This window comes from Trichosurus vulpecula, chromosome 3, assembly GCF_011100635.1.
Source record: "Trichosurus vulpecula isolate mTriVul1 chromosome 3, mTriVul1.pri, whole genome shotgun sequence".
Lineage (NCBI taxonomy): Eukaryota > Metazoa > Chordata > Mammalia > Diprotodontia > Phalangeridae > Trichosurus > Trichosurus vulpecula.
This window is the reverse complement of record NC_050575.1, coordinates 431,851,173-431,865,483: the sequence shown is the minus strand read 5'-3', so window position 1 is coordinate 431,865,483 and position 14,311 is coordinate 431,851,173. Positions and strand designations below refer to the sequence as shown.

Here is a 14,311-nt window from a genome sequence, read left to right as displayed (position 1 = left end):
ACACTTTGTTAAGCCTAGGTAATCAACAAAACAACAAACCAAGTCCTGAATTGGAGCTACTGATTTCCAAGGTATAAAGGCTCATGCTGAAAATTGAACAATTAGTACGTCACACTCCTGCCCCAGGTCGTTTCTATCCAAATGCCACTTAAAAAATGCAAATGAGATCTTAGCAAAAGCTCATATTTACATAGCACTTAATAGTTTGCAAAGTGTTTCTATCTCTCTCTCTCTCTCTATATGTGTGTATATGTATATAAAATCTCATTTGTCATCTGTATGTATATACACCTATATGTATTATATGTAACACCACCCTTTCCTACACAATCACATACCCTCACCTCTCCTTGTTCAGTACAGAGTCCTGATTTTTTAATGTACATTTTAATCTAACAGGGTGCCTTCCTCTTACTGGATCTCCAGTAGGCGAGAATAGTAGCCAAGCTTTGCCCCAACCTTCTGGACAGAGATGGGGCCCAGACTGACCTTGAGGGGGTATTTCAGAGCTAAGGTGAGCTGGGATCTTGTGATTTCTAGACCTAGTGATCAGTGGGTAGGAACCTTGGGATCTGTTCTACTTGGGGGAACAGGACAGTCAGCAAGTTCTATGTCAGGCCCCTCCCCTCAAACTTGTTCCTCAACTCATTGGGGAAAAGGAAAGAAGCCTGGGCAGGAACTGCATTGCACTTGTGAGCAATACCTGGAGAAATGAGCGGATGGAGAAGGCACAAGCATGAGCAATGAGCGATGATGACTAGGAGAAGAAGGAAGATCTGTGGCTGTCTGAAGGCATGGGGACATCATTTGGCACAAGTGATAAGACCATTACTAGTCTTCTAGGTTCCTTTGGGGGAACTTGAAATTGGAAAGGAAAATAGTGCTCATAAACTCCTCTGTATGCATGGTAGGCGGACCAGTGTCTGCCATCTGCCCCATTGCTTCTAGGGTGGGGGTCAGCAGCATTCAGGAGCCAGATGTTTGTATGTTTTGGCACATCTCAGATGACTCACAGTTCCACTTACAGATAAACTTGCAAGAATATGTGCAAATGAAATTATTCCATGATTTTTGTGTCTTTGCCCAGAAATGGGTACAGTTATCATTTCCTTTTTCTTTGCTTGGTTTCCCATCAGCCCAGAACCTGGAAAGAGAGGAGATCATTGAAATGAGAGGGCTTAATCCTTTGAATTGCCAGTTGGTCACCAAGGACTAATAGAAACTCCTTCTCCTAGGTTTGGACCCTGTGGTGGAGCGAAGCAGTCTCAGGGAGGCCTTGTCTCAGATGCTGCCAGAGCCAGGTGTCTCAGTAGCGCCCACCTGCCCAGGCCACAGCCAGAGCCTAGCTGGGGCACGGGAGGTGAACTTTCAGGGACACCATCTAATTCCTTCTGGAGATAGCCCAGATGATTGCTCCATTACCCACCTCCCCACACCCAGGGCCATGTGTTATCCTAACCTCTGCTCTTCCTGGGGCCACACACACACACACACACACACACACACACACACACACACACCATACATTCCTGTAGAGGCCACACTAAGTGTTCAGCCTGAGTTTTCCTTGGGGAAATCTCCAAGAGTCTCTTTTGAAGCAGAAAAGGGGAAGGGAGGGGAGGGAAGGCTGCTTTACTCACTCTTTGCTTTGGGCTTCATCATATGGGGTCCTGTCAGTCCATTGCCAGCCTAAAGCATTTTGGTTACTCAGTCCAATCCAATAGTAGGTACCATTGGCTTTTTTATAAAGAAATTCCTATGGAGTGAAAAGAATATTTTTAAAGGGGCACCTGTGTATGCTTGTGCATGTTTGAGTGTGCACTCATGTATGGATTGTGTATGCTTATGAGTATTCCAGTCTGTGTGCATATGTGTATGCTTGTGTACACATGTATGTGCGTACATGAGTATACATGTGTGTATGTGTATATGTGCACACACATGCATGTGTGCGCACATGTGTATGTGTGTATGGGTGCACACGAGTGTATATATGTGTATGTGGCTACACGTGTATGTGTGCATGTGTGCATGCATGTGCATGGGAATATTTTGAATGTGTGTGCATGTGCATCCGTGTGTATGTGCATATATGTGTGTGCATGTATACACATGCATATGTTTATGTGTCTGCATGCATGTATGTGGATGTGCGCATATGCATGTGTGTGTGTTTTCCTCAAGCATAGGTCTGATCACATCACTGCTCCGACCTCTACAATCCAATGGCTTCCTATTAACTCTAGGACCAAACCCAAATTTCTCTACCTGACTCCTGTTTCTGACTTGTCTTTCCAGAATGACTATTTATTACTTCCTGGCTAAATAGGGCAGTAGATAGTGCACTAGGCCTGGAGCCAAGAAGTTCAAATCCAGCCTCAGTGACTTACTAGTTGTGTAACTTTGGTCAAGTCACTTCATCCCAGTCTGCCTCAGTTTCCTCAACTGTAAAATGGTGATAATAGCACCTATAGTTGGAAGATTTTTTAAACACTTAACCCAGCATGCATAGTAGGTGTCATATCAATGCTAATGGTTATTGTGCTCATGAACCTTAAGGTCCCGTCAGACTGGCCTTTCCACTGCGTTTGGCGGATGACACATTTCCCATCTCCTGTCTTTGCTCCGGTCCCTCATGGATAGAAAACATGTTCTCCTCCCCTCTGTCTCTTAGAACCCTAGTTTCCTTCCAAGTTCAGCTCAGATACCATCTTCTGCATTAGATCTGTCCTCGGGCTCTCCCACCTGTCTCACCCCACCATTTCCCTTCTGCAGTAGCTGTGGTAGAGGCTCTGAAGAGCTGGTCTCATAGCCCGCCAGTCCTGCCTTTCACACACACTGACTGCGGGATTTGGGGCAGTCATAATAATGATAGCTAACGTTTCTAGAGCACCTACTGTGTGCAAGGCACTTTACAATTATTATCTCATTGGATCCTCACAACAACCTGGGAGGGAGGGGCTGTTATTATTCTCATTTTACAGATGAGGAAATCGAGGCAGAGCTTACGTGACTTATCCAGGGTCACACAGCTAGTCTGGGCCTCTCCATGTGCTTTCAGGAAGCCCTGGCTATGTGTGAGACTGTTTCTGAGTCCCTTGTAGACTTCTAGAGGCAAAGCGAGCTGCCTATGGACACCCAACTGACTGACATCTCTACCTCCCCCTTCTAGGGCCACCAAGGACAGCACAGACTTCTGAATTCTTCACCTCTCTGTGTGTTTTCAGTAGGTCTTAACTGTGTGTGAGACTGTCTGGGTCCCTCGTAGACTAACAGAGAGGAGAGGTAAGATGCCCACAGACACTCCACTCAAAGACATCTCTACACCTCCCCCTTCTAGGGCCACCAAGGACAGCACTGACCTGTTCTTCCACTGAAGTCACTGAGGTCAGATGGGAGCCCTTTGACACACAGTACTGCTCAGCATCATTCCAGGACATTTTGCCACAGGAAAAGTAGTAGAGATTTCCACCATGGAAAATCCTACGCTCTGAGATTCTCTGAACAAGGATTTCTTGGGAAGAAAGAGGAATGAGAATGAGAGAGAGGAGACCAGAGCTGAGTGGGGTTCAGCTCTGCCTCTTGACCCTGAAGTAGGCTGGCTACAGAACAGTGACCAAAGCTTGGTCGGTGTGAGCCAGAGTTAGACTATTATTGTCTGATCAGAAGCCTCTTGGGATCAAGGTGTGTCAGAGGGGGAGGCCATTCGTTGGGGTAGGGATGAGGAACTTTTTTACTCCTTCCCCTTTTCTAAAGTAGCCAGGAAGAGAGACAGTAGAGAAGCTAGCAGAGAAGGAACAGGGGGTCCATGTGAGCCTGAAGTTTATTGATGAAGGGACTGGGTAGGAGCTTAAGGGGCAGCGCAAAGGGCTTGGGGGAGGAGAGAACACTCACGGTTTTGCTGTTTCAGAGCTGCGTTGGAGACCTTGGCCTTCTCAAGTTGGTGATTTTTCTCTTGAACATCTAGAATCACAGGGTCATGGCATTAGAATCAGGGAGAAGCTTAGTTCAACTCAGTAAGCACTGAGAAGCCCCTGGAGTAGAGATTTGGGAACTGACCGCATCATGGAACTTGCACCTGAAAGGGATGAACATTCCATCTGGGTCCTAAGAATGATTTGAAGCCATCTAGATCTTTGACTAGAATGAGGAATTGAGTCAAGTTCTTGAGTTCTTGAAGAGACACAAATGGTTTTCAAGAATTAGACTGAGATGAAGGAGGAGCTCAGGAATGGAGCCACCAAGAAGTGGTGTCCCAGGGACAAGGTGTGAAAAAGGTTGAGCTGGGTCCAGAGGAGAAATCAAGGAGGGCCATTGAGGCATCTTGAATCAGAAGCCTTGGATTGAAGGTACTTGTACTGAGCTTTGCAAGGACCAAGAGAATTTTCCAGAAAAGGTCTTCTCTCCTCCCTACTTCCCCTCTCAGTGCCTGTCCATTAACAGACACTGGAACATGTTTTACTGATTTCTTTACCTCTGTGTTTTTGATAACATGACCTTTTCCTCAACCATAGAAAGGCCAAGGATTAGGTAGACATAAGTATTTGTTTAAATGATGGCAGAAATACAAATATTTCCCTAAATGTAAACTATTTTCCTAACTGGGGGCTCTGCGCTATTGCAACTATACTTCTAACTTTTTATTAAATTTAAACTCCATAAAGCATCAGAAGAGGGGACTCTGGGGACCTGAGAGACCATTACATTATCTCCAGATTTAAAAAAGATAATTATTGTTATAGAATATGGTGGATTAAAAGCTGAGAGACAAAGTACTAGAAAGGAGAGGGCAGTAACGATTACCAGCCTGACCACTATGTCCGCCAAAGCAGTATCTGTAGCCACCAGTTTCAAATTCTATTGGGAGGAAACAACATGGAAACAGATAAGGGGGACAATGTGATACAGAAGAAAGATGGAAAGATCTGGAGTCAGAGGACTTGAGTTCCAACCCTATGTTGCTGGTAGGTTTTAGAGACAGCATTTGAAGCTAGGTCTTTCTGACTCTCCCTGCTACGCCACACTACCTCTCCAGGCTAGGGTTTCTGACACCTTATGGGATCCTTGGACTGCTGGTCAGTTCCCAGGTCCTGTTCAGCCAAACTGACTTTCTTGTTGTTCCTCTCACATGACTTGACATTTCCCATCTCAGTGCCTTTGCCTAGGCCATCCTTCATACCTGGAATGCAGTCCCTCCTCTTAGAATACTTATGTGGTTGTTCAGTTATTTTTCAGGCACGTATGACTCTTTGTGATCCCATATGGGGTTTTCTTGGCAGAGATACTGGAATGATTTGCTAATTCCTTCTCCAGCTTATTTTACAGAGGAGGAAACTGAGGCAAATATAGTGAAGTGACTTTCCCAGAGTAAGTGTCTAAGGCTCGATTTGAACTCAGGAAGACAGGTCTTCCTGGCTCCAGGCCTGGTTTTCTATCTACTGTGCTACCTAGGTGCCCATAAGCTTCACTTCCTTCAAAGGCTCAACTCAAGTATCATATTGTACAAAAGGCCTTTCCTAATCTCTACCCCCTGGCATTTGGGGCTTCCCCATGCACAACTCAAAATTACTCTGTATATGTTTGGTATACATTAATAAGTAGGTGTTGTTTCTCCTAACAAAATGTCACCTCCTTGAGGGCAGGGACTCTCAACGTTTAACTTTGTATGCACCATACCTAGTGTACAGTAAGTGCTTAATGGGCAATTGATTTATTAAAATTCCATCTTCCTCTGACTTTTTGCATCTTAGGAGAATGAGCGGAGGGACTGTCTATGGAGCCCCAACCATGCTCCAGCCCAATTTCTCTCTAGACTCTGCTCCCTCCCAAGATTTGTTCTGGTGCTTTCTCTGATCAGAGAAAGAGATTTAAGGCCTGGGACCCTGAAGACCATGGTGCTGGAGTGAGTACTTACATTGAATGACCACAACTTTAAGGGCGGCAGCCAGAGCAAGAACCAAGAGTGCCAGGGCAGCCTGGATGATCCTTAGCTTCCTGAAGGCTGGACAAGGGAGAGAGAGAAAAGCATCATTAGCATGACCTAGTAGCTGTGGCTTCCAAAGACAGAGGACACCCAGCATCTCCATCACTTGAAGGTCCTGATGATGACATCACAACTTTAGATCTGGAAGAAGCAAAGGAAGTCCTCATTTGACTGATGTGGACATTGAGATCCAGATGTGTGAAGAATCTTGCCCAAAGTCACAGATGTGTAGGTGTTATAGGTGGCATTTGGACCCAGGACTCCTGAGTCCAAATCTAAAGCTCTTTTCACTGCCTCACAATATTCCTAAAATACACCCAGGTCAAGGTCTTACCAGAAGTCATTTATCTAATGAGAATGTTTGGCAAACCTTAAACACAACATAAATACAAATATTATTATTATTGTATTTTGTTCCCTCTTTGTATTTTTATCTGATTCATATATGAGACAATAGTAAATGTGCAATCCTTCCATCAGTCTTTCTCTGTCCCTCCTTTTTTCCAAAATGTCAATGTCTCTCTGTTGTTTTATAGAGTCTATCACCACCCCATTCGGCAGTGTTATCCCAAATTACCCCCCTTCCCTTCAATAGAGCTTATGCTCCAACTAACCTGGACCACTCTTTGCTACCAGCCCAACTCCCTGCCTGTGTACATATGGTAACCTCCTGGCTCGGAGCTTTGTTAGTGCTCTCCTTAATCCTCTTCGTCATTTCTCATTTAAGTTCTAGCTATCCTTAAGAGACCATTTCAAGCCCCCTTGTCCTCCTGAAAGCCTGATCTGTGCTCCCTTGTTGGTAACAGCCATTTTTGCCTCTACAATCCTATAGCCCTTAACTGTGCACCTTTAGAATGCTTTGATCTTGGATCATGGTGCATTAAAGTTGCCCATAATTGATGTCTGATCCAGTAACTGACCCTTGGGCTGGATAAGGACAAGGACTGCATCTTGCCATGACTTTCGGATCTACACAGGCCATAGCCTGTGGTTCTTCATACAAGAAGTACTTGTATTCATTCATTCAGCAAATCTTTTCATGAAGCACCTCTTGTATTCAGAGCACATTAGTGAGCACCTTCTGTGTTCAGGGCCCCATGCTAGAGTTTGGGGGAAGAAGGAAGTTTAACAAAGACATAATTCTCATCTTCGTGGAGTGGAGTAATACACAAATACAAAGCACTGTACATCACACGGTCATTAAAGAGTGTGTCACTCATCTTCCATACATTTGTTGCATAGAATTGAGTTGAATTCAGAGCTACCATAGTTACTGTCACATTTCTCTTCCTGACATGACCCACTTGGGCCTTCACTTTAGCTCTTTGAGAAAGTTAATCAGCCTGCCCAGGAAAATGCAAATATTCCATGACATGATTGGGTGCTGTAGAGACAGGGAGGAAGGGAAGAGCCATAATGGCACAGTGGAAAGAGTCCTGGTTTGGGGATCAGAGGTCCTAGGTTCAAAACCCACCTTTGGTGTCTTACTGTGTGACCTTAGTTAGGTAAGTCACTTCACTTCTGTGCCTCAGTTTCCTCACCTGTAAAATGATGGACCTTGATGGCCTCTAAAAGAACATCAAATCTCAAGCATATGGAGGAGAAGAAGTACTCATATAACCTCATGTGAGACATTGTACATTAATATGTCAACACGCCAGCTCCCAACTCAAAGCACACTGGGAATTGAGAGATGGGGAAGTCTTGCCCTCTGCTGGAAAAGTCAGTCATTCATCAGTGGAGAGAGTGAGACTTGGACCTTGATTGATGGAGCGGTTGGTGTGGCTAGCACAAGAAGAACATGATATGTTCTGAGGACAATGAGGAGGAACCTTCCTTGGCCAGAGAAGGCTCCTATTGTGGGCTTGTGGCAGCTAAGTTGGAGCCACATACTGGAGAGCTCTGAAGGCTAGCCTAGGAAGCTTAGGTTCTATTCTGTAGGAAGAAATTGTTCAGAACCTGTGGAGGAGGGAAGTGGCTTGGTGTGAGGTGTTAAGATGTTTTGGGGCCTGCTTGTGTCTACCCTTCCCTGATTGCCTCTGGAAATAGATAACCCAAGGAGAGTAAGGTGAGCCAGATGGGTTGCTCTAATTAAATCATCTGGTTTCCTCTTTGCTTCTTCAGTTGTTTTATTACGTTATAAAGGTATTATGTGCTTTCTATCTTGTTTACTGTCAAATAAATTTAGCCATATCTCTCTCCTGCCTTCCCCTGACCCAACTACAATGATAGATTATCTAGGGGCTAGGGAAGTACCTGAAGATACAGCTGGAGATCACCTACAAGGAGGAAAACATGGACAGATCCAATTAAATAACTGAGTGTTTTCTTATTGATAATGTTTGCTTCTGTTTTAGGTCATGACAGGAATGTCTTAATATCCAATTAAAGGCTAAGCAAGTTGCAGGATCCTATTTCCAGAAAAGGCAAGGGTCTACCCTAGAACATTTTGGGTCATGAGCCTCCCAGGATGGAGCACTCATGCACAAGATACATGTGGTAGATAGCCAGTTCGGTACATCAGTGAGCCACTAGGCAAGCAAAGGGGAAGAAGACACAAGACCATAGACCACACTTCAAACATGTATCGGGGCAAGGAGGATTTTGCTGTGACCTAAAGAGGATGTACAATGGTAAAAGTGAAAGGGCTAGAGGAGCAGATGGCTACTCTCCAGGCTATCCGGAGGAATGAAGTGTTCCTTGAAAGCATGTAAGAAGTGCTTCAAGGAAAAACCCCATGAGAAAAAGGAGGTGAAGAAGCACAAGGAAATTCTCACCTGCATCAGGAGACTGGAGGGTGAAGGAAGGGATCACTGGGAGGGAAGAGAAAGAGAGTCCCAACCATGTGGAACTAATAGATAGGAGGCTTTTCCTAGAGATGGGGAGTTGAGCCATCTCTAGGGGATGCAGCTTCTTGTGTTTGTGATGGTGGAGAGTGACAAATGAGCCCAAGTGAGTAGGCCACCGAGTAGTGAGTAGTCATCATCAACAGGAGAACACATGGAAGAAGGATGAGGAAGGATCCATTCTAAGGGATATATATTTTTCCTCACACAAACAACAAGGAGATTCCTTTCTTTTCAAGACAAATATCTGGGTCATGGTGGAGAGCTTTTAGAGAATTATCAAATTTCACAACTACTGCATACTTTTAGCATGTTGTGCAGGGACAAATAAATTCATGATACCACCAGAAAAAACCTGGAAAGTATTGCTAAGAATTATGAAATTCTAGGGAAAAACAGTGAAGCTTTCAGGAACATAGGTGGCATTTTCACCACTACTAAGATAAGGGGATTCAGAAGAGAAAGCAGATTTGGGGAGTGAATGTATGGCTAAGAAGGTGATATCTGAGAATGGAATTTGGACTTCTGGGCTATAGCTAAATACATCAGTACAAAAAGCTCTTGGCCAGGGGTGGAGTGTACCTAACAAGGGTTGCTAAGAAACATCTGGGGATAATAGAAGCACTTTTTCGCAATGTTGTGATTATATATATATGTGTGTGTGTGTGTGTGTGTGTGTGTGTGTATATATATATACATATACATCTTTGCAAACTTTAAAGTACTGGTGTTATTATAATTCAGTTTCCCTTCTGTTGGTTTCTTCAGTCCTATCTTTTTGCTTCCTCAAAGAATTATTATAAATTTTATCATTCTATTTTCACATTCCCTACTTTCCTAATATGATCTCTTCCCATCTGGTCCATAACCTAATTTATATTTAAATGTTTCTTTATGGTTTTCTTTCTTTCCCTTGTCTGGTGGCACTTTTGGATATCGGATCTCTTGAGATAGTGACTGATTATACTTTAAGAAACAGTTGCTTTAGTACCATTACTCCAGTGACTCTTGGCCTCTAAACTAGCATTAGCTAGGAAATCATCAGCTTCCTTATATTTTTCATTATTGCAACAAGTGTTGTACCGACAGTGAGCAAGACACGTCACAGAGTATAAGTTGTAAATGGAGAATTTATTAGCTGGCGTCTGTCCAGTGCATAAGCAGCCCATATCAGAACGGCCATGAACAGGGCTGAAGGGATCACATTTATACAAACCTGGCAAGCCTGTGTTACCTCACCTTTATGACCCCATGTATGTTTAACCATGATACAAGAAGAGGATTTTCCTTAATGGAATAGATTGTAAATACAACAAATTGGATAGTTGTCAAAGTGTCAACTGAAATTACAACCCAGGATCTCTGTGTCCAATTTGCCATTAACATTCCACAACATGGTATATGCCCATAAAATTATCAGGATAAGGAAAATTCACATAATTCAAGATAATGTCTGGGGCCAAGGTTTTCACCCTCAAGGGCCATGGACTGACCAAGGGATGCTCCATCTGGGTTTGTTGACATAAGATAGAGACATCTCTGAGCCTACTCAGAGAACAAAGAGACTGTTAGGATCAGGCTTTTCTTCTGGTTAATTAGTTCAGTCTCTGAGTCTTATCTATTGACATTCCTTGGAGCAGTCACAGTGGCCCCAGGGACATTTGCTGACCGCCAAATGGCAGGTCTTAGTCCATTATTTCTTATGCAGACTGGGGGTTTTATCAGGGGCTGTGGGGCAGGGATCTTCAGCAATAATAATAACTGGTTTCTCAAGTACCACACAAGAGCATGTTTTGTCAAGATGGAACAAACTAGGCACTAGTTTCTATGTTTAACTCCTGTGGGAAGGTCAACTGCATTTGAAGAAATTTACACTCAGATTACACAGTGTCTAGTATACAGCAGGTACTTAATAAAGATCTGGTGATTAACTGATCTCCATGTTGAAACATCACAATGTCCTCCAAGGATTGGGTGACATTGATCTTATCCTGGCATCAAGGTAAAAATAGCCTGAAAGAATATTAACCAATTTAACGTTTGAAGGTTTTTTTCAGAAGACGATTTTGTTTTGTTTCTGGAAATGACTATTTGATGACTAATGCAGTTAAAAAACCCTCTTATGCTTAAGCAAGTGTTAATGCCACGAGGAATATTAATAGCTTTTGTCGCAAAAGGTCTCAAGACACTTCTATCCAATCAATATAAACTCCTATTTTCAGGAGTCAGTCTTTGTCATAAAAGTCTGGGCTGGGTCTGAACTTTGCATTAAAATCTTTGGTATTCAGAATTTATGACCAAGTCTGGCTATTTAAAAATTTGTGAAGAAGGGAGTATAAGAAGGGATATTACGGTATCTTGTTTTGCTTCGTCAGAATTTATTGGGAGATAAGCAATACTCCCCAGCTGTGGGGGAAGTTCACTTATCTTATTTTACTGGAACAATGGTCATCCTGGTGCCAGGGGAACTAGAAAGGTTAGGCTGGGACAACTGGTTTAGGCCCAAGGGGTCATGCCCCAATCACAAGTATCCTCACCACCACTCCCACGTAATCTGCAGAAGAAGGGTAATGAAGAATGTAACCCTGAGGATTGTGGACTAACCCTAACTCTGAAGGGGAGGGTAGAACCGCTTAACCTCACTCCTGCTTCTGTACTGGTGTGGGTGTTCCTCCTGAGCACCACACCTGCTTCCTCTGGAGAAGTGTAATAAACACCTTCCTTTGGCCAGTGTGTTTCTGAGTTCTTTCAGTGAGATTGGATCAATCACATGGATTTTCCTAAGGGCATGCTACCAGGAAAGCGCTGGACTTTGGAAGCTTGTCTGGGCTAACTTCCTAACCCTCCCTGGGAAGTCCTGTGATCCCCACAACCATGTTTCTCACAACTGGATTTGGGTGTTGTTTTGTTTTAACGTTGATACTATTAAAAATTGGCCAGACCATGGGCATGATGTTGTAAATCATCCATGCATAAAGATGGACTTGTGATTTTGGTTGTTTTTGTGACAGCTTAAATGGTGTGACTTAGCAAAAATAAAGAGTGCCTCATATGGTCAGCACTCTTCCAGTCCTGTAGTTTTTTACTTATGGATTCAGTAGATGACACCAGTAGCTAGCATTGATGGAGTAGTTTAAGGCGGTGAAGCACTTTACAAATATGATCTCATTTGATTCTCACAACAACTCTGAGAGGTAGATGATTTATTACCCTTATTTTACAGATGACAAAACTGAGGCAAACAGAGGTCACACGATTTCCCCAGGGTCATATCAGTGTGGAGGCCAGATTTTCCAGGCCCAGCACCGATTTAGATTATAATGACAATACGGCAATCAAGTGAAGTCAAACATTTAACAAGTGCTTGCCAGGCTTAGTGCTAAGTTCTGAGGTTGCAAAGAAAGGCCTGCCTTCAAGGAGCTCACCATCTAACGGGGAAGGCAGCATGGAAACAACTCACAGATTGTTGTTTGTCCTTCATTCTGGAAGAGGACCATGACATCAGGAAGGTGATGCCGCGGCATGCAAGTGAATTGGATTTAACTGTGCGAGGTTACCAGTCTCACTCTATCCTCTGGAGCCTTCTGGGTCCGGTAGCAACATATAGATCAGCATAACTGCAGATGGCCTCAGATGCAATGGGAGACCTCGGCCTTTTTAAGGTAAGGTCTTGAGTAGCTCTCTGTTTGACTGGAGCAATGCCTCTACAACGATTGAGGCTAGGTAAGAAATGAAGTAAAGAATGGCCTTCTTTACCTAATTAAAAAAAGCAATCTGGGAAAAGCAGACCCTTGGGCTTTCTGGACAAAACAGAAATAATTGCTGTTTACATTCACTCTGAGCCTTCAGGGCCCAAACACTGACTAAGCGGGGCTTGGGGTGGGACTTGTTGTTGGCCGAACAAAGAGAGGCAGAGTGAATTGGGTTTAAGGCATGATCCTACTCAAACAATTACTCATGAAGAGGATATATACAAGATAAATTAGGGGTAATCACGGATAGAAAGTACTAACATTCAGAAAATCAGGAAGGGCTTCTTGTAGAACATGGGGTATCAGCTGGGGCTTGAAGGAAGCCAAGGAAACCAGGAGTAGAACTGAGGAGGAAGAGCATTCCAGGCATGGGATTATGAAGAAGCTATGTAATAGGATATATGGGCAGGTAGGTGGCATAGTGGATAGAATGCTGGGCCTGGAGTCAGGAAGACTCATCTTCCTGAGTTCAAATCCAGCCTCAGACACTTACTAGCTGTGTGACCCTAGACAAGTCACTTCACCCTGTTTGCCTCAGTTTCCTCATCTGTAAAATGAGCTGGAGAAGAAAATGGAAAACCATTCCAGTGTCTTTGCCAAGAAAACCCCAAAGGGGCCACAAAGATTCCTACACAGCTGAAAAACACATGAAAATATGATAGGAGGCTCTTGTATGAGGAAGAACAAGGCCCATGTCATTGGATCACAAGATTCATGGGGGAGACTAAGGTGTAAGAAGACTGGAAATGCAGGAAGGAGACAGATTATGAAGAGCAAACATCATTGGAAAATGTATTGCAAACATCTCAGGCCAAATCTTATTTTGTGTTTGAGAAAAAATGTAAATAGTCTTTTATCTCACTTGTCATAAGGGATGAGTCCTAAGCTGAATCTACTTAAAAGCAAGGAATGTTGATTATTTCATGGTATACCTTCCTACCCATCAAAGCGACTAAATGCTGTACTTGGCTTTAAAGGAGTGAATTAAGTGCATTGGAAAATGTGAGTTTTTATGCCAACAATTACTGGAGCATTTTGTGAACTCTGACATGCTAAAGCAACACTGCCTCCCACCCCCCCACCATAATAGAAATGCTCCAACATAACCTTGTGAAGGTGGTGCGAAACATTCATCCTCAGTTGTCTATCTTAAACAGTCTCATGATGTTATTCAATGGGACCAAATGGTTTGGTCTTCAAGTATTGTTTCAGTCTGTGCTCTCATACTGTATGCTCATTTGAAATTGTCTTAGTTAAGCATGGTGCATTATTACTTTAAATAAAATGTTAACATGAAAGAGAAAAAAAAGCTTTTGACTGGAGCCTATGTGATGCGGAGAACATTAAACTTCAAAGAAAATAGGAGGGAGAACACTTTCTAAATAACTCAGGCACCATAGAAAACATGCATTATAACACAGGAAGAAGAAAGCTAGGCGAAGCAACTAGAAGACAATCTCCAAGCAGAAAGCGGTCAATAACACCCCATCTCTTCAGAGACCTACGTGCAAACCCAGAGAAATAATAATAATAGATAGTTCATTGATCATGTGAAGGGTTGCAAAGTATCTCATCTCTCATTTGTTTTGTGCAATCACCCTATAACATGGGTACTTACCATTATTCCCATTTAACAGATGAAGAAACTGAGGCTGAGCAAGGTTAAGTGACTTTCCCAGGGTCACATAATCAAGGAAGGATTTGGATCCAGATTTTCTTGACTCAGAGCC

At 43.3% G+C, this 14,311-nt stretch overlaps 1 long non-coding RNA gene across 1 annotated transcript; it reads right to left on the bottom strand.

Moving 5' to 3' along the window:
• Positions 1–293: 293 nt before the first annotated feature.
• On the bottom strand, positions 294–3,963 carry LOC118844330. Its single transcript, XR_005009963.1, has 4 exons — positions 3,895–3,963; positions 3,363–3,514; positions 1,641–1,756; positions 294–1,144 (listed from the first exon to the last, which is right to left on the bottom strand). It is a non-coding gene; the product is annotated as an uncharacterized LOC118844330 (long non-coding RNA).
• Between the last annotated feature and the right edge of the window lie 10,348 nt (positions 3,964–14,311).